The 21,276-nt window shown below is 43.4% G+C and overlaps 1 protein-coding gene across 2 annotated transcripts in view; it reads right to left on the reverse strand.

Annotated features, from left to right (window-relative positions):
- CACNA1H (calcium voltage-gated channel subunit alpha1 H) overlaps nt 1-21,276 on the reverse strand; it is a 581,666-nt gene that overhangs the window by 443,754 nt on the left and 116,636 nt on the right. The window lies entirely within an intron of this gene.

Here is a 21,276-nt window from a genome sequence, read left to right on the forward strand (position 1 = left end):
TTCTTCACGGTTAATAACTGGGGATTGATTGAAAAGGGAGGTCAGGAAGGCTTCAAAGCAGAAAGAGCGACCTGGAATAGAGAGAGCAAGAGCTGGTTTTTTACACACACACACACACACGCCTGCTTTTCAAGGGCTGTTTTATTAGGCATTTGCAGGTTGTGATTAACAGCATGTGGTGACTTTATTATTGAGCAAACACGGTCTGTAAACCAACCATGAACTCTGCGAGAAAGAGATTGCACTTGGAGTTTCCCCACATTTTTACAAGCTGATTAGGGCAAACAAACGACCCCCTCGAAGGGAAGCATTGCATTTGATTTGGATGCTGTTAGCCTAAACAAATGATTTTCCTGTTGTAAATCACACTGTGCTTTTTGTGCAAGAAACCGGCCTCCCCTGAAGCCAAAGAGGTTTACTAAAGGGGAAACAGAAACGAAGACCACTCTAAAGAGATGGAGGAGCTCAAGCTATTCATGATGGTCTCCCACAAGAAAATCTTTTCCATTTCATTGACTTTTTCTTTAAGTGCATCTTCTATGAAAGCATGAGTGCCAGCTCCAACAACTCACAAATCCATCTTCAAAGTTATTCCCCAACCAGCTGTCCACAGACCAGACAGCTTCCCCCTATCCTTTGCCAGGCAGGCACTGCTTGTCAGATCACTACCCCAAGCCTTTAGAAATCATTTCCATAGCCAGACAGAGCATGTTTGAGTTTGTCATTTTAAAGGTTTTAACATAGTCTTATTGAAAGACTAATAAACTGTATACACCAAAGGTAATGGTTATGTACTATTGTGTACCTGGAGGATCTGAATAAACCTTGTGAATAATGGACCCAATCCTGGTCCAAAAGGGGATTTTTGCCTTTGACTCAAAAATGGAGCAGGATAAGTACCAGAGTCAGTACCTGATATAAACAGATCTTTTGGTGATGATGGCAAAACTGTTTGCTTCCTCCGACTTTAATCCACACACAGTAGGAAGAAAGAGTAGGCCAAATTCTCCCTTCATTTACTCCAGATTTACCCCCACTGTAACTGTTGACTACAATCAAATCACTAGAGATTTACAGCCGTGCAACCCAGAGCAGAGGCTGGCTTCTGGTGTTTCGTTAATGAACTGCTAGGCTTGTACAGATTGATACTGAATTTAGGATACACATGTATAAAATGGACGGACACTTGGCTTGCGAGATCATGGTTGAACTCAATGAGATGTATAATGCTCTTAGTTGGTCTTAATAAACAGTCACAGGCTGGCATTCATGCAAGTCAGTTTCAGTTTGTGTGCAATGCAGAGCGAGGATGCAAAATGTATACAGCACTACCACTGGTGCACACAAGCACCCCTGCAAAAGCTGCATTGTTCCGAGGGAGAGTTTGGGTGGATTCTGTCCTTGCTGGTGTTTGAGATGCGTGAATGTAAAGAAGACAGTGGCACCAGGCTCCACCATGTGGAAAATAAACCATCACAGGGGAACAAAGCAGTCAGCACTTGATACAGTTGTCAGCAAAAGTATTGGGCTAGAAGCTCAGCTGGTGGAAATTGGCATAACTGGGGGCTGGGGGGGGGAGCTGATTTGCAACAGCCAAGGATCCAGCCCTCTATTCCTACAACTACATCCAACATATTGCTTGAGGTCCTTAACCTCATCTCTTGCAATATACTGTAGTTATTTGGAATTAAAGCTTGTTTCCCTTTTTAAAGATAAAGATAGGATAGAACTTTAACACAGAATTGTCAATTGTATCTGGGATTTTCCTTAAGGAAAAAACATATTTAGCTTTCCTGCTGTGACCTTGCCCAGCACCTTTCATCCAAGGCTATTAAACATCATCTGAGCTTCACAACAACCCTGCAGATTTTAAAGTAAGAAGAAATCTATGCAGACCGATAGGCTAAGGCACACACAGCTGAGTTCTGCTCTGTTACAATAGTTTAAATCAGAACTAACACCATGATCAGGTAAGAATCAAACTGACTTCCCTAAGGTCATACAGCAAGCTGAGGACTGGACCCAACCATTCTGATTCCCAATCCCCTGTTCTTACCACTATACCACATGTCCTCTGCTACTACACCAATTACAAAAGGAGTATTTTCTTAAGTCTACTAAATGTGCTGGGTGCCAGTAGATTGGTTTTGTCCAGTGAAATTCAGACAGCAAATCAACCAATGTAGCGGAGTTTATGCCTTGTTCTTTGAATGCACATGATTTCGCAACCCCATCTCAGAGTTGCAAGAGCGAGTTCAAAAAATCTGAAGAAAAACCATTCTGTATTTGACTTCAAGGGTTGGACACTGCCATTTTTCTGAAGCCAAAATGAGATCATTAGGCCATTCCCATAGTTTGAAAGATTCTCTATATCTGTATGCCTATTAAGCTGGCATTATAGATATTCAGTCCGAAGGTCCTGAGTGCTTTATGTAATATTATTTTTACTGGATCTAATTCTAGCTAACTCAAATCTGGGTTTTTCTGATTGCAGAAAAGCCTTCAAACAAGGGACAATCTAGCTAATAGTGCTTGCATAAATCATTCTCAAAATAATGAGTATCTGTGGAATGAATTCATTTAGCTAAATAGATGGAGGACCACTTAAAAGTTATTTGGAAAGATTAACAAAAGAGAAGGGAAATGAAAAACAATACATTGATGAGAGAAGGGAAAATTCTATTAAAAACAATGAATTTGTAATAAATTCAAAATGTTGAGCAGAATTCTTTTTTAAAAAAAGATTGGCAGGCAACATGATAATCTGGCTTCTCTGGTGCTAAAATGTATTTTAAATTAAACGACACAATATGTTGAAATGCATTTAAAAATAGATAGATAAATAGGTGCCCTGAAGAAGTTAGACTTTTACTTCTCTGACATTCACTTTTTAGATTCAACACTAATCGTTCATTTCTTCTGTAAGAATAAAATATCCTCAGGGATATTTCTTCTATTTCGTTAAATGTATTGGCTGTACCATCAAGAACAATTTGTCTATCACTTCAATAAGCTAAACTGCATATATCCACTAGCATAACAACAGGGTAAATTCTGTTCTCACTCAGACTCTGTTCCTCCTCCCTTTGAAATCAATGGCAAACCACCTGTTGACTTGAATAGGAGTAGGAGCAGGACTTTTGTACAGAATTAGGTGCTGAACCTGTAAGATGCTGAGCATGTCTTATGAGATGTTGAGTGCCCTTGAATTCTGGAGGAGCACATTTCAATGCTGCTGTAACTATCAATACTAATATTTAGCTCTTATATCAAACTTTTTTCTGAGTAGATCTCAAAGCATTTTACAAAAGAGGTAAGCATCATTATCCCCATTTTACAGATGGGGAAACTGAGGCACAGAGCAGGGAAGTGACTTGCCAAAGGTCACCCAGAAATCCAGAGGCACAGCCAGGAATAGGACCATGATCTCCTGAGTCCCAATCCAGTGCGCTATCTACTGGGCAAAACCCAGTAGATAACAGCTCTCTAACAGCTGCCCATTAGAGGTGGATGAACTTCAATAGTGAAGCAATTTTTGCAAGGTCCCAAGTGCCCGTTGCTTCCTAAATCCAGATTGTAACTCCACTGTGTTCAGAAGAGTTAATCTTCGATACATATAAAACCTTTCTCCAGGAGGATCTCAGACTGCTTTACAAACTGAAGCTAAAACTCTTCTCTCCAATCTACACTGTAGATTTCTTATCCAGACAGCCGATTTCTATTACATTCCCCACTCGTTCCATGGGGAAGATTACTTAGGACTATTTATGTCCGCATCCAATGGTAACAGGAGAGCTGACTCCCTTTCCTCACCTACAGCATTTTTAGTGAGTATTTTTTTCTACCTCATTAAATTTCATATCAGTCTTTGCTGCCCTTATGGAGCAGCCTACAGATTTTCAGACAGCTAACACTGCTGGGACAGGAGCTTTGCCTTCAATAGGCAGGGTGTGTGAAATTCACATGAGCAGTGCAGAGACCCGAAGTCTCACCGGAACCCCTAAAATAGGGCTTAAATGAGATTTAAGTGATGCATGGGGTCAAATTTCACCATTTTGAGTTTCTTGTGGAAAAGGTTCTTTCTTCACTAGGTGGCTTCCTCTAGCAATTTTCAGGGGTGTGTGCTGACAAAGCCCAAACCATGCCATCTTTAAGAGCTGGATCCACCCATCACATAAAAGGCCTGTTTATATTTTTTAATTTGAACATACAACAACATCTCAAATACATCCCTCTGAATAAGTGTATTTAAAGCCCACAAGTTTCGGGCAGGGTTGAACATTGCTTCCCAGCTTTCTCCTCCTTCCTTGAGTTCACTCCAATGATGTATTTACTTTTCATATCAAGTTTAGAATTGCTAAATATAAAAAGGGTGCAGAATAAGTCATAAAACAGTCAGCACTCAGCTCTATATTCTTATGTATTACAGTTTTAGCACATACTGTACATACATTATTTTTGATAACTATTTGCTAAAAATGATTGCTGTGCAAATTTAATGCTCACCAAAATTACAAGGCGAACAGCCTTGCAGAGTGAAATCATCTGTTTACCCACAGTACAGGTACAGTCTGAGTAGTGACCGTTCAAGCTTTCCCATACCACTCCTCAAGGTTCCCCAATGGGGGCTGCGGGAAGCGGCGCAGGCCGAAGGATGTGCTGGCCGCCCTTCCCGCAGCCCCCCATTGGCCTGGAGCAGCGAACCACGGCCAGTGGGAGCCACGATCGGCCGAACCTGCAGATGTGGCAGGTAAACAAACCAGCCTGTACCACCAGGGGCTTTCCTTGAACAAGAGGCGGCCCGACTTTGAGAAGCACGGCTCTAGAGCATTCATTATCTTATATACATTTATCAAGTCCTCTTTTCCATCTCTTTTCTAAGGAGAAATAAATTAAATTAAAATGAAGAAGCAACTTGTACAGAATTTTAAACCTAGCTGTGTGTTTCAAAGGTTTTCATTCTGGGTTAGCCCCTTTTAGAGGAGAAATTATTGTAACTGATTTCATTCTTGTTTGTAAATGCATTTATGATGCCACAGAGAGAATTTGAAATCACTGAGGCAGAGTGCTGATGGTGAAGTTCAATTATATTTGCTGAATGAACTGACCTTTGTTGTATCAAGAAAAAAATCTTATGGGAGAAAAAAATCTTTTAAATAGCTGCTATTAGTTTTAACCAATTACCAAGGAAGATGATGTTAAAAGGAACAGACTGATGGACTCTATTAAATAATGTTTTGTACAGGAAACAATTAATTTTGTTTGAGATCTCTATGTTGCCATTATACACACAGACAGGTAAGTACAATATTATACATGCCTCATTATTGTCTTTTGAGAAACAGAGAATATCAGACTAATGACAAAATGACTTGGGAAGGTTACCAACACATTAAATAGTACAATGGGATTCCTGCCCTGTAGTGTTATTCATAGATTCCAATGCCAGAGAGACCATGGTGATCAACTAGTCTGACCTCCTGTATAACACAGGCCAGAGAACCCCCCCCCAAAATAATTCCTACAGCAGGTCTGTTAGACAAACATTGAATCCTGATTTTAAAATGGTCAGTGATGGAGAAATGTATGTCTTGTTTCCAGTCTGTTCAGCTGATTATCCACCATGACCCCCAAATCTTTTTCAGAGTAACTGCTTCCCAGGATAGAGTCCCTCACCTACCTTCCAGACCAGACAAAGGGTAGGAGAAGGAAATATTAATATTCCCATTTTACCCTAAAGGTAGGTCTACATTTGAGGCAGAGTGGAGAGTCCACACATTGCTCAGACCCCTCACTTGGGCATAAACAGCAGTATAGATGGTGAGGCACAGCTCAGACAAAGAGCAGAGTGCCCTACAATCCTAAACACCCAGGGTCTATACTGTGCACAGCTTTCTACACACCCAAGTAGTGTCTCCCATGTCTACAGTGCTATTTTTAGCAGTGTAATGTCCCACGGACGGAGCCCTTCCCTGACATGGGGGGACCCTGTTGGGAAAGGCTCCAGTAGTGGGGATAGGCTCTGGCATCTCCCTGCTGCTGCCGCCTTTCCCTGCCAGAGCCTTTCCTCACTTCAGTCAGTCTCCAGCATCTCCCTGCTGCCAGGGCCTTTCACTAAAGTGCCAGTCCTCCAATGCTGCCAAAAGTGTAGACATAGATTAAGTGACTTGGTCAAGGTTGCACAGAGAATCTGTGGCAAAGCCAGGAATGGAACCCAGGTCCATTGAGTCCCAATCTTTAATTACAAGAACAATCTTCCTCTCTTAATTCACAGTGACATATTTAGAGGGGAGTCTGAGGAAGTCTGACCTGGTGAAATTTACATCATCTTCTGGTTCCCTCAGTGCAAGAGCATATTAAGCTACAGCAAGCCCATGAAAAGCATTTGGAAGCCCTGTGGACAGTTTTCAAGTGGCGTAGCTGACTCCACAAGAGATACAGGAACATCTGCCCAAAAGAATCCTTGCATCGCTTCAGACAGCTAACCAAACCCAGAATAAAGACCTTAGCACTTAAAATGATTTTATTATTGTGAGACCAATACTTCATTCTATCAAAACCTTTTTATACAGCTGTAGTCAAATCAATAATTGGTTTAGCACTGTTAGAAACAGCCGTACCAAGCATATAGCAGTAATATGAACCATTCTGACAGAACTGTGTTAACTCACTAAACACAAAGATGAAAGAACAATGGTTGTAAAACTAGCCCTCAAGGGTACTTATATATCCAGGGAAGAAAGTGCCATAACTTGGGCCAGAACAGATCATATCAATCAGTGAGATAACTACTTATTCACCTTAATGCTTCTGGATTAAGAACCAGAATATACCCAGAATTTGAACAGGAGCTAACCTGCTTTTCAGTGACCATCAAAAGCCAGATATTCATAAAGTAAGACATGAGGCCCATGTGCATTTGTGCACCTACTTTTGCATATGCAATTTCTAGAGCTGCATGTGCATCGGGAGCATTTTATCCATTTCCAACACAAATGGCTGAGATGCAGGTGCAGAGACTTAAGACCTCATTTAGGGCCAGATTCAGCCACCTGTGTGTCCTCTGAGTGCCATGCACATATAATTATATGGCAACACACCTTAACACTTCTCTACATCTCCTAACCCACAAATGCAAAAGGGGTGATTTGCTTCAGTTCGGTTAGACTCCTGTTGGCCCAGCCCTATTAAATACCCTTAGTAAAGCGAAGCAATCTAGAAAACCAGCAAAAATGAGACATACTTGATTGCGACAACTGGCGCAGAAGAACGCTCGCCCAGTGCAATCTCACTCTCATCTAGTTCATATCCTAAGGGAAACAGGATAAAGAGCATCCAGGCAAAACCCTCATCGCCTTTGGCATTGCAAGTCCAAAGGGAATCCTGTCACAGAAACCCTAGGAAAACTATTCCCCGACCAAAGAGGTGGGGAGGGGGGACACAGGCACCTGAAAATAGAGTGTTTGACTATTGTGCCATTCCCCACGGTACAAGCTGGACTGTTGAACAGCTGTGTCTCCTTAGCTCTCCTGCCAGGAATGCCTCTTATACTGCTTTGCTGCTGAACAGCCACATCTCTCACGCACACAGCCTCCAGCATGTAACTTTCTCCCCGCTACACAGTGTGGAGTGCTACTAGCTAGCCACTCATAAATTACTTACAGGGCAACACCCACATGTTCTTAGTCCCAGCCTTGACCCCAGAAATGTACATCTTGTACGGCACAAGTACCCTCCTGGACAGTACAAGCTCATAGCAAGTCCATCATTTCAACAAAGGAAAATGATATATGCACCAGCCTTTTCATCCCAGATGGAGTTTCCCCACACGCTCTAATCCAGACACACTGGTTAAGATAAAATGATAAGAAAAGTTTATTAGCTACAGAAAGATAGATTTTAAGTGATTACAAGTGATAAGGCATAAAAGACAGAATTGGCTACAAAAGATAAACATGCAAGTTAATAACTAATTTACCAAGCTAAGTGAACTTAAAAGCAAAGGTTTTGTCTCACCATATGTTGTTGTAAATTTCATAGGCGGGTCTCCTTTCAGCCTTAGTTCAGTTCTTTGAGAGTCGATGTTATAAGCAGAGAGATGGGAGGAAGAGAGGTAAAGTAGAGGTCATTGTCTCATTTTTATACCCTCTCCCTTCTTTGAGGATTACCCCCTACCGAGATGCAGACAAACAATCTCTTGTGTATGTGAGGTGTGAGCCATCTTTGAGATGAAATGTAAATTTATTGTTTACACCTTCCGGGTGCTGAAGAATGGCTGCTTAAGCTAGTGATCGCTCTTTAACTTGTGGCTGGGGTGCTAGATTCTCTTTGTCTCTTAAAAACTGGTTTGAACCTGTCTTTCTAATTCTGGAACATGTTAAAGAGATGCCGTACAGCAGAAACTTATTACTTTACATACAATGTTGATACACATATTTTACCATGACAATAATATTCAGCAGCTTATGAGTTTCCAAATGATTCCTCACAAGGCATAATTTGTACAAAATTTATCATAGTCTTGTAAAAGTGGTAACCATAACAGCATAGACTGTCACAGCTATCCCTATTGCACCAGAAATGGAATGGAGGGGAGTTTTAGGGCCATACTGTGAGTTTAACGCAGAGCCCTGCAGCAGCAACAGAACATCCCAGTGGAGGCTCTAGGACACATTGTGCTTGAACCAAGTTCAGATCTCACAGGCTTCTGGGGAACTCAGGAGACGTGGGAGCTCTGTGTCACCCTAGAAAAAGACACAGCATTTCCTAATAGCTCTGCCTCTCCCTACTCCATTTTAAGGAGCCAGCCACCAGCAGCAACATTGGTCCTTGCACCAACGGGACTGCACATGTGATCAGCTCATGCACAAACGGCAGGATGCCCCTCATACGATCTCCTTCCACTTGTGCATCCATGTGGGGTGAAGCACAATCTTGCCATGAAGGAAACCTAAAACTATAGAACTGGCTCTGAAGCTGCCCCATCCATGTCTGCTGTCTGCAAAATTTCCATCCGAATAATGACCACTTAACTCATAGCAACCTGGCTTTTGGAAAAGCAGGATAGGGCTACGAGAGCTAAGCACTCTTAGAAGCTGCTGCTCAACCAAACCCAGACAGATCTCCTACTGGACCACACAGTTACAAAATGATTAAGCTAGTGGATGGGGAGAAAGGAGGACCATCTCACCAGTGTTTGAATGGCACCGCATTGGCAAAATGGAATGGTTTAGGGTGATCCAAGTGGAAATGGAGAGCTTTTGCTGAGTCTGCATTATTCATTGCTCTCTTTCATCCCTTTACTCTTAGCTACCGGTGAGATGTATTAGACAGTGGAAGAGCTTCCCCAGGGAAAGCAGCATAAGCACCATTGCTTGGGTAATTTAGAAGTAGATTGAAGATAGCACTCAAGAATATACCTATAAAGGAACAATCCTGCATTGGCAAAGCACATGAAGGAGCTGATGCAGTTGGACTTTTCCACCATCTAATTGCTATGAATAGCCATTGCAGTGACAAATTTTCAGACAGCTGAGAACGCCAGTTCACTAAAAGGGGTACACATTCTAAAACATTGTGCAGATTTATAGCCAACTCCCACTGCCTACTCAAGGTGTCTTTTAAATTGCTCTAATATGAATGTGACACATGCTATCTGGAAAGATCATTCACGCCGAAATCAGCAGACCAGGTGCTGTAGTTGCATGTTGTCACCTCACCAGTAGCCCATCTCTCCAGCTTAGAACCAGATTCAGAGGTGATGTATAAGGTGCTGGAAGGCTTTGGTCAGTGGATGTAAGTTTAAGGCTCTGTCTACACTAGGAGTGGTTTATCAGTACAGTGACACCGGTATATTGTAACAGCAAAGCACTCCTCATGCAAATACAGCACACCAGCAAACCTCTGGTTTTTACCAGAATAGTAAAATCTCACACACACATCCCACAAGCAAAACAAGCTATACCAGTAAAAGTGCAGTTTTGCTAGTATGACTGCATCTACATTAGGGGCTTCAACCAGCAGAGCCCTGTGGATCAGGATTCACACTTCACAGACCTGACCGGCATAGCTATGCTAGCAGAGGTATGTAGTGTAGACATGGTCTAATGGAGTCTTAACAGTGTAAAAGTGTGTCTACATTTAAATGTTTAGTTGTGTTGGTTCACATGTTAAAACCCAATTATAAATTCAAGGGTAGACACTTCACAAACGTTCATTCATAGTCGGGTTTAACTAAGATGCAGCAAACTAATTCCGGATTGGCCACAACATTTAATTGTATGGTCGTATTCACAGTCATGCTACTTAACACATGTTCGGAAACATCTAAAACTTCAAGTTCTGCCGCACTCAGGGGAGTTAAAGCTGATGTAACTCCCATGATGAGGGTCACAAAGATGGTATCAACACAGAATGGGAGCTACTGTACTTGACTTTCATGACTGAACCGAGATCATTTTAGGTGAAGCAAATGTAACATACAGACACTCCGCGAGTTAAGTAAACCCGACATAGGCAAATCCAAGCTTACGGAAAATATTCTGTAAACTAGAAATCGGAGGTTTTGGGGGTTTTTTGTTTTGTTTTGCTTGTCTGTTTGTTTTGCGTAATGGTCGGAGATACATTTCTGACTTACGTAAAATGTGAATTATGCAAGGTGTTCTGGAACAGAGCGCTTGCATAAGTCGGGGAGCGTCTGTATAAAGATTAGCTTTGCAACAGTTTGTGAAATGATTTTTTTCCTCCCACAAAAAATGTCTGTGACCATTTTTTTATTTTTAATCAAAAAATGTATATGACACTTTTTGAATTTTTAGTTTTTTGACAAACTGATTTTTTTTTAAACAAAAAAGACTTTTTGGTGACATTTCCATTTTGTTAAAGTCATTTTGTGCCAAGAAAAACCCACATCTATTTTTATGGAATAATCTTTGACCCGCTCCAGTTTGCTTATACAATCAGTGAATAGAAACACTAGCATGTGACCCGCGTGACCAACTTCACACCTCAGATGTAGAATCACAGCTAGAAATGACCCAAAGGAATACTTGCAGCAAACTTTTTGCAAGCAATTTACAGACTGAGAGATGTTTGCAAACACTGTTCACTGAACAAATAAGAAGAATAAACAAATTTGGAAAAAGTCTGTTAATGAAGAATTTATGAATGGGGGAAAATGAGTTGTTAGTTGAAAATCGGCCACTTCCAGTTTAGTTAAATCCTTGGTTACTAGGAATTCTGTGAGCCAAGGCTCTGAGACTCAACAGTGAGCTGTATTGATTATGAATAAAATTCTCAAAAGTGCTTGAAAATTTTCCCAGGTCTGTGCTGCAATAGCAAATAGTAATAACATTAAGTAAGGAACACCTCAGAACTAGAAGGTAGAGCTGGTTGGTAATGCCAGAGAGAGAGAGCTATTAGGGGAAAGCCACAATGACTTGTGGTGATTCAAGATGCAGCTATTTCCTGATGTCCTGACAGGAAGACATTGGGAAATGAACAGTGAGGTGGCAAAGTTTGAAGATAATACAAAACTACTGAAGATAGTTAAGTTCAAAGCTGGCTGCGAAGAATTACAAAGGGATCTCACAAGACTGGGTGGCTGGGCAACAAACCGACAGATGAAATTCAGTATTGATAAATGCAAAGTAATGCACATTGGAAAACAATCCCAACTATACCTACAAAATGAAGAAGTGTCAATTAGTTGTTAGTCAAGAAAGAGAGCTTGGACTCATTGTGAATAGTTCTCTGAAAACATCTGCTCAACATGCAATGGCAGTCAAAAAAGTGAACAAAATGTTAGGAACCATAATAAGACAGAAAATATCACACCACTGTATAAATCAGTTCAGTTCTGGTTGCCCCATCTCAAAAAGGATATGTTAGAACTGGAAAAAATACACAGAGAGGGAATAAAAATGATTAGAGGTATGGAACAGCTTCCGTATGAGGACAGATTAAAAAGACTTGGGACTGTTCTACTTAGAAACGAGCCAACTAAGAAGGGATATTACAGAGCTAAGAAATCATGACTGGTGTGGAGAAAGTGAATAGGGAAGTGTTATTAACTCTTTCACATAACACAAGAACCAGGGTTCACCCACTGAAATTAATAGGCAGCAGATTTAAAAACAAACGTAAGGCAGTACTTCTTCACACAATGCACAGCCAACCTGTGGAACTCAGTGCCAGGGGATGTTGTGAAGGCCAATAGCATAACTGGGTTCAAAAAATAATTGGCTAAGTCCATGGAGGATAAGCCCATCAATGGCTATTAGCCAGGATGGTCAGGGATGCAACCCCATGCTCTGAGTGTTCCTAAGCGTCCGATTGCCAGAAGCTGAGACAGGATGACAGGGGATGGATAAATCAGATTGCCCTGTTCTTTTCATTCCTTCTGAAGCATCTGGCACCAACCACTATAGGAAGACAGGATAATGAGCTAGATCAGTGGTCCCCAACGCGGTGCCCGCAGGCATCATGGCACCCGCAGGGGCATCTTAATATGCCCCTGTTCTGGCCCCCGGGAGAATACCCGCCGAAATGCCGCCGAATTTCAGTGGCATTTCGGCAGGGACGCCTCTCGATGGCGACGCTTATCGACAGCAAGTGGCATTGCTGCCAAAATGCCGCCGAAATTCGGCAGCATTTTGGTGGGTGCTCCACCGCCGCAGTGGTCCTTCATCTGGCGCCCGCCAGACAAAAAGGTTGGGGGCCACTGAGCCAGATGGACCTTTGGTCTGACCCAGTGTGGCCATTTTTATGTTCTTATGAGGAAATTCACCTCAGCTTCTCCTGGCTTGGTAGAATATGCTGCCTAACCCGCAATTGTCTTTATCCTCTTCAGCCAATATTCGGTGCCTATTACTGGATATAGTGAGGCAGAGTGGCCTCCCTCTGGACCTGAGAGGGAGGAACCATTACGCTCTCCTGATGGATACAACTAACCCCACCCCTGCCCTCCTCTCAGGAAGATCAGGGGCAAGGCAGGAAGTCTAAAAGTAGGGCTCTGCAGCTTAGTTGCATGCAGACCAAGGAAGGAGGCAGATGTCCCCCCCAGAGAGTTAAGCCCTCTGTTAAATCCAGGACTGGCTGTGGAGCAGCCTGCTGCCCTACTGGCCCAGAAAATGGAAGGCCCCAGGGAGATACTGGAGGAAGCACCGCCCAAAGGTGAGACTGTGAGCCAGAGCCCGGCGGCGATGGAGCAATGCCAGCAGAGTCAGGTAGGAAGTAGCCCAGGGCAACCAGACAGTTGTGCTTCCAGGACGTGAAGCAGTGATCTTACATTTCTTCACTGATCCAGTAGTGGAACCACCCATCACTGCCAAGGCTCTGGGCTGGGGCACTGTGGAGTACGGTGGGTCTGGGTCCCCCTGCCGCTGCCCCAAACCTAAGGCTGGCTGCATATTCACTGCACCAGACTGTGTGTTGCTTGCCCCAGCAAGGAGGCTGTGGGACAAAGACTGTGTGTAATTAAGCAGAGTGGTCTCCCTCCAGACCCGAGATGGAGAAACCATTACAATGGAGATAAATGCACCAACATTAAACCATATTCATTGCTCCATACCAGATAACATTGGTATGTACACTGTTGTTTTAAACTTTCCAGCCTCCTGATCTCTATTTAGCTTCTTCCATGCACCTGTTCTCTGTCCTAAAGTCATCATACTTAGCTTATTGCCGCTAGCTTACCTGGTCTTTTATTTACATGCTTCTTAGGCCTATAAATAAGTTCAGCTTCACTTAGAGGAGTGGTGAAAGGGGACAAGGATGAGATGGAGCTAGATTTGTAATATTCTTGAATTTGTGGAAACTTATGGTACCTCTAAAACTTCAATGCAGATTTGGTTGCATGGGCTGGTCTTCTGATTTCGGCGTGAATGATCTTTCCAGATAGCATGTGTCACATTCATATTAGAGCAATTTAAAAGACACCTTGAGTAGGCAGGACTGAAGATTTGCAGATGGAGACATTTTTATTAGTTAGCACTTCCTACTTGGTCTATAAGTCAGGGTTTCGTGTCCTCTGAGGCCTAATGCAAAACATTAAGCCTCTGTTTTTTCCAGTCCCGCTCATATTTCATTCCAAAAGGGATCCACCACTGACCCCTCTTGCATTAACAGTTCCCTTGAGACAGAGCACACTTATTTAAAACAATCCATCAAAAGGACCAGAGTTTTTCCAATCAGCTATTGTCCACTAGGATTTATTATGCAAGGCCTAGCGCGTGAATGGAAGCTAATTTGCACCCACAAATATTCTTTTCAGGTAACAGGTATAAAGGCCCTTTGCAGGATTTTTTTCCTTTTCTTTTTAGAAGTTGTTGCAATTTTTCAGGCTTATTCTCTGCTCATAGTTGATGAGATTAATTTATAATGCAACATGTATGGGAATGGGGGAAAGGGTGGAAAAAATTGTTCAGAGATTCTTGATAAAGGAAAGAACAAATGTTAATAATGGGTTCCAATTATTCCACTGAAAGATGCTGTGGAATTGATTACTACGCTAGCATGGTGTCTTTTTGTTGCTCAGAACTTACTGTACTAACTGCAGAGAATGAATACAAGTCTCCATTAAGGAGCACACCATGCATTATCTTTGGGGGTAGGTCTGATATCTAGGAAAGCTTCAAACATCCTTATTGCCTCCCTCTCCTGTCACCATTAGAATCCAGCTTCAGAGAAAGGCGCTGGCTGCATTGCCAGCGTTGGGGAATTCAGACATCCATTTAGCCACAGAACAGGTATGCGACTGAGTCTTCCCTGAAGCTGCCCTGCCAAAACTAGCTCAATCCTTGTCTGGAAGGGCCAGCACAAAACACCTTTCCACATAGGATCAGAGTAATCAGCTTTAACGTCAGTTTAATACACTGAGAGGGTAGGTCAAATCCAATGCTTAACCCAACGAGCAGGACAGTAGAAGTATCAGCCCTTCTCCAGCCCCTGTCCCTCTGGGGCACTTGGGTGCCAGAGCTACTGCGTTCTGCACAATCATAGGACTCTTCCTCTAGCTCACACGAGGTTATCCTCGATGGGAGTATGAAGAGATTTCCCCCTCTGCTTTATGACTTCCTAGCTGGTATGGGACTAATGTGTTACGATGGGGCCAAGCCTGAACCTTGCACACCTGGAATCAAGTTTCACCCTGCTGGTAAGCGTGCACTTGCCTTTAAAGGAACAATGGCTTCTTAGTGCCTTCTGAAATAGTTAGAAACCTCATCTCTTCCACGGACTCATCCTTGTGCCACGCACCATCCTCAGCTTATGCCCCACGTTCAGTGACAAATGATTTACACAAAGCAACCAACTCAGCAGTTGTTAGCCTGGATCTACAAAGAGGGAGCTGTGCCTAATGACGTCTCCAGAGCCTTTCTGGATGAGGATATTAAAGATACTGAGAAAACAAACCTGCTGCAGCGTTGTTATCTTAGGCTAGTCAGGAGCAACTAACTGAGTGATGCCAGCAGCTTGTGATTCGTTAAGCATTTTCAAAGGAACGCTTGCCGCTTATAAAGTCTTGACATGTGCAAAGACTAAGAACTTGGAAATGGAGCGAAGAAGTTTCCGTTTGCTAAGGTGCCGAGATGCACAAAGCATTGTGCGCTGAAGCTGCACGGAGAGTGGGGGATGCTGAAGTCGAAGCAGCATATCTGGGCATCTCACCTTTACATGGCAAAGCCCCCACTTTCAAAGTGACTAGTGATTGGCGGTGCCTCCATTTTTGGGTCATCAACATACGGGCATTTTAAAGGGGTCCAGTTTTCAGAGAGGGCAGAGCGTCCACATTCTGAATATCGTGCCCCTTCTATGGGTGCAAGCCACGCCAGCCCCTGTATGCTGGGGAAAGGAGCTCTAAATGCCCAGCTTAGGGCTGGAGAATGTCCATACCACAGGTTCTGTGACAGGCAGCCTTCCAAAGGCACCTCACAAGCCCTGGTCAAGGGGGCTTACTGGGAATGGGAGGGGGCTTTGGGGGGACTGCAACACAGTGCTACAGTAATTCTGACCAGTGCTACAGCCCAGGGAGGCTACTGCAACGTAGCCCCTCAGAGCTGTCTAAATAATGCCCGGGGATGCTCCAGCCCTCAGATCAGCCCAGGATGAAGAGGAGGCAAAGGTAGCTTCAAGCCACCTTAGTTCTCTGTTCCTCTGGGCTGCAAGTGTAACCCCTACACCTTCTGGGGGTGGTGTTCTGTCCCATCCAGTGGCACCAAGACCACCTAGAGAGAGAGAGAGTTAAGTGAGTCTGCTAAGAGGCAGTTGGTTTTTAGCTCATTCTGTAGAAGCTCAAGCACTAAGCTCCAGAGGTCCCCGGTTCAAAAATCCTGAATTACTTTAAAAAATGTCAGCCCTTAACGGTTTGGGCCAAAGGTAACCGGCAGTCAGCAGCAGGAAATGAAGCAAATGGTGGTGGGGAATGTCACAAAACTAATCTCTGCAAAATTCAGTGTAGAGTAAGAGAGAGTATTAGCAAACAGAGCATGTGCACTTCATACACTCACACATGGGCGTGTGTAAAAGGGAAGTGTGTTTGAGTACAGGACCGGGAGCCAGAGTCAGACCTGATTTCTGTTCTTTGTTCTGACCCTCACAACCTCTGTGCCCTCGACAATTCACAACCTGTTCCTCGGTGTCCCCATTTGTAAAACAAAGATCAACCGAACAGGGGGATGTTAGTGTTCCATTAAGTCCTACTTGGGATGGACATACTCTTCTTAATAGAATGTACGCCCTCTGCTGGCGGTCTGGCTCTGCAAGAGCACAGCAGAGAAAAAAAATTCTTGGGTCATGTGGGCATTTAAAACTAAAATCACGTGACAGAATGATTGATTTAAAGTTAAGCAGCCAGAATTTACAAACCCTTGGCATACTGAGCTCACACTAAGATGCAGTTAGTTCAAATGCTCTCCGGCACCAATCATTGCATCTGTGCAATGGTTAAGTAGCCCTTTTTCTTGCACCAAAGGATGTTAGGACTGAGTGATGGATTGCAGAGGGCTGAGAAAAAAGCAGTGAACGAGGCGGGGAAGAACCACAATAGCAACAACAACAAAAAACAACCACATTACAACACTATCATCATCTTAGTAAGAGAAACAATCAGCTTTTCTTCTTCTACATGCTACACAGTCAAAGGTGGAATGCTGCTTATTTTCTGATCATGTTGACAATGTGCTAGGTGCAGGATGAACAAAAACGATTCACAATTCCTACCCCAGAGAATGTACAATGCAAATACGTCCAGTTTGACTCAAAGGCAGTGGACGGAAAGCTGCCAATTTTGCTTCCAAGTGACACAGTTCTGATATGCCTGCGTATATCGTCTTCAGAGTAAATGGAGGTTTAACAAGAGCATTTAAGCTGCTATGTGATGCTGAGCAGTACCCATTTGTCTCCCAGTTCAATTTGGGTTATTTCCTACATACATTTTAAAAGTAAATCATTATCTTTCAGCTGCCATTGTACATGATAACCATTCACAGCAGAACACACATCTGAACTGGCAGAGTGTGAATGAATTGCCCTGGGCATGAGATTTGATGGTGTCAGAGCTTTGGCGTTTTACTCACTGTTAATCCCAGTGGTATGGATTGCCATTCACACCTAGACGTGTCTTTAGAATATAACTCACACTGGGAGATAGCAGATGACATGTACAAAGCTATAGGCAGGTGGCACCCCCAAACCATCCCCTACCTGTGGATGTGATGAATGGGTCCCAAACCAGATGAAAACGCCACTGATGAAGTGCATCCCACGAGTAGAGCTGGGGAAATACTGCGTGCAGTTACCAGTAAACATTGACATTTCTAAATGAGTTTATTCCAGCCCCTTTCACATGCTTGTGCATTTGCTTTCCACAGCCCTTTGTGCAATTGCATTTTACTTCCCTGTATGTTCATTGAACAAGAATTTGCAGATTTTCCTCATGCTTTAGGACATGGTGAACTAATTAGAGGGTTTTTTTCCCCCTCCTTCTTAAATTGCATTTAAATTTCTTCTTTGAATCTTTTTAATTCTTCTCCAAAACTATTTCTGTTCTTTTCCAACTATCCAGGCTCCCTTCACATCTAATTAAAATCCAGCACAGATTCCCAGAGGCACCAGCTACTCAAGAAAAGAAAGGTTCTTCTAACAAGTGCTCAGGTCACATGGCAAAGCCCTCATCAGATGCCCCTTGGTCTGCCTCAATGCCTTGCTTTCACAGACTCTGTTCGCATTAAGCAAAACCACAGAGAGCACTTCAGCACTTGTCAGTAAAATACGCTTCCGGTTCCCAAGACATTTTATTTAAAAAACACACACAGGAGTGAATGCTGCTTCCCAGTAATATGCCTGGGAACCCAGGGGTGATCTGCTGGGGTGGTGGGTTGGGGTCAGTGATTCCCACTTTGAGGCAGGGGTGCTGGAACAATTTTTTATAGCGGGGGTGCTGATGATGGAAATGCATTTGGTGTTTGTTATTACTACTACAAGCCAGGGGGTGATTCTCATAGGTTTGGTGGCCTGCTGCTGGTTCAACTCTCAACCCCCTCCTCTCTGGCAATATGTTAGTATCCTCAGAGCAGCTGGAATCTGGTGGCTAGGCAGAGGGGATGATGCATGTTCCAGCTGCTGGCATGGGCTCATGGCACCTGGTCATATCACATATAGCAGAACCGCATTGGTGCCACTGCAGGCAGATTATGGCTGACCACAGATGAGAGGGTCTATACCAGGGGTTGGCAACCTTTCAGAAGTGGTGTGCCGAGTCTTCATTTATTCACTCTGATATAAGGTTTCGCGTGCCAGTAATACATTTAATGTTTTTAGAAGGTCTCTTTCTATATGTCTATAATATATAACTAAACTATTGTTGTATGTAAAGTAAATAAGGTTTTTAAAAATGTTTAAGAAGCTTCATTTAAAATTAAATTAAAATGCAGAGCCCCCCAGACCGGTGACCAGAACCCAGGCAGTGTGAGTGCCACTGAAAATCAGCTCGCGTGCCGCCTTCAGCACCCGTGCCATAGGTTGCCTACCTCTGGTCTATACTGTGCTAACCCCCCGCCACCATCAGTTTGGAAACAAGAGAAAGAGAAAAGGATGATCAAGGTGAATACCTCACCACTCTCCACCTGTCACTTATCATGCAGGAAGTGGGATGACCAGATCCTAACCTATGATCTCCACTCAGAGTTCCAGAGGATGGTCCGAACAGCAAGCCAGCCCACAATCCCTTCCAAAAAGGGACCCCAGACAAAACTCTCTCTCTCTCTCTCTCTCTCTCTCTCAACCTCAACTAAGGCATTCAGTTAATCGGGTTCACAGCTGTCTTCGCTGTGAAAAAACAAAGTTGTCTTTTTACATGGAGAGAGCTAGCGCCCTCCAGGGACAATCCTAGTTGAGGCAAGGCACCGTAGTTTCTACCTGGATGTAGCTAGTAGACGTGAACCGCAAGAAGGGACAGAGTTGACTTTAACTAGCTACAGCAAAGGTAGAAACTGCCCATGCTTTGTCTCCACTCGGATTTTACAAAGAGAGTTGTGTCGATGTAAACACTCACCTTTTTGAAGCGAAGGCATAGCCCAAATCACAACAGTTAAACACCCCATCCCAGAGATTCCTGACAAAATTCCTCTATTCCAGTCTAAATTGGCTGGCAGTTGTCCTTATTGTAAACTTGCCATGTTCATTAAGGCGAATCATCAGGGGGAGAAAAGTTTCCTAACATAGTGAAAAAATCAATCAAGGAAGATGAGCAGAGGCATTATAACTTTCCCAGGTAATTAGCACTAAACTTTTGACACTGGTTCTTTGGCTCTGTGCAACCTCAGAGATCCCTACTGGATTGGAAGCAGAGAGAAGTGATTATGACACATCCGTTCATCTATCTTATTTAATTAGGAGCTAGGCTAAGGTGCATATCACCATAGCATCTGAATTCCTGACAAACATCAGTGGATTTATCCTCAGGACTCCATGATGGAGGGAAATCATCATCAGCCTGGGGAATGAGACACAAAGAGGTTAAGGGCCAGATCCTCAGCTGGCGTAGATCTCCATTGATTTCTATTTGTACCAGCAGAGGATCTGGCTCTAAGAATTTGATTTTTGAAATACTGAGCATCCACTGGGTACAATTCCCTACTGCACTAAGCCTTGTGTAATCATCGAAATGGTGCAAAGTGAGTGCAGAATTGTGGGTGTAGCCTTTGATACCAACTTTGCACTGGTCTACATGACTCCTCCAGGATTCAGGGAATCAGGCCCATTGACTTCAGTCGAGCTCTTCCAGGGGTGGTGGTGCAGGAAATCAGACCTGAAGTGGTTTGTCCAAAGTCAGACAGCGAGTCTGCAGCAGAAGCAGGAATAGAACCAGATCTCGAGTCAGTCCAGTGACCTATCGATCAGACAAGCCTTCCCTTTTCTAGGGATGGTTTTCATTTAAGCATGAAATAAGTGAGACACAAGCAATGAGGAGGAGCAGTGGGGAAAGCAAAAGACAGGTATTTTGAAAGGAGCTACCGAAGACTTATGCCCATCTGTTCAAAGCTGCCCAGTGCTATGGTGCTAATGCCATTTTGTGACTTTTTGGCCTTTAAATGGTTGAAAAGAATTTTCTGTTTGTTGGGTTCGCTCAAAAAGAAATAAATAAATAATAGGAAAAGACCATTTCCTATTAGAAGGGGCCATTAGAAAGCAGCAAGAAATGTTAGGATTGACAAAGTGCATTGTTTTAAACAAGAGATTACAAAGGAGGAGCATGGAGCAGAAGCCTGTCTCGGGGTCTAAAACTGAACAAAAAGCAAATGTGCGGCACAAGCAGGAATTTTGAGACAAGATATCGTAACAACATTTGTTCTGTGACCATTAACAAGCATGGGCAGGAAAGACAAAATAATTCCCTCAAAAAAAAAAAAAAGAGACAACACAAGACTCAATGCAAGGGAGCAGCAATGGCTGAAAGAAACCCAGTGCTGTCAGAAAGCTCGGCAAGGACCCAGTCCTGGAAGGTGCAGCAAGCCACCAATCCCCGCTGAAGTCAGTGGGACGGGAGGGTGCTCAAAAACCTCACATGATCAGCCCACCCTGACAATGCCAGGAGGCAGCAAAACCGAAATGCCAATGCAATTGGAGCTGCGAATGCTGAAGCATCACAACGCGCAGCATCTCTGCACAGCTCTGAGCAGACTGCCCCAGGAATCCTGGGTGAATTTATCTGGGGCACCTCAGGGCCAGAAAGATGTACACAAACTGAAGAGGGGTTCAGAGAAGAGAAACAAAGAGCTT

The sequence above is a fragment of the Mauremys reevesii genome, linkage group 10 (assembly GCF_016161935.1).
Source record: "Mauremys reevesii isolate NIE-2019 linkage group 10, ASM1616193v1, whole genome shotgun sequence".
Taxonomy (NCBI): Eukaryota; Metazoa; Chordata; order Testudines; family Geoemydidae; genus Mauremys; species Mauremys reevesii.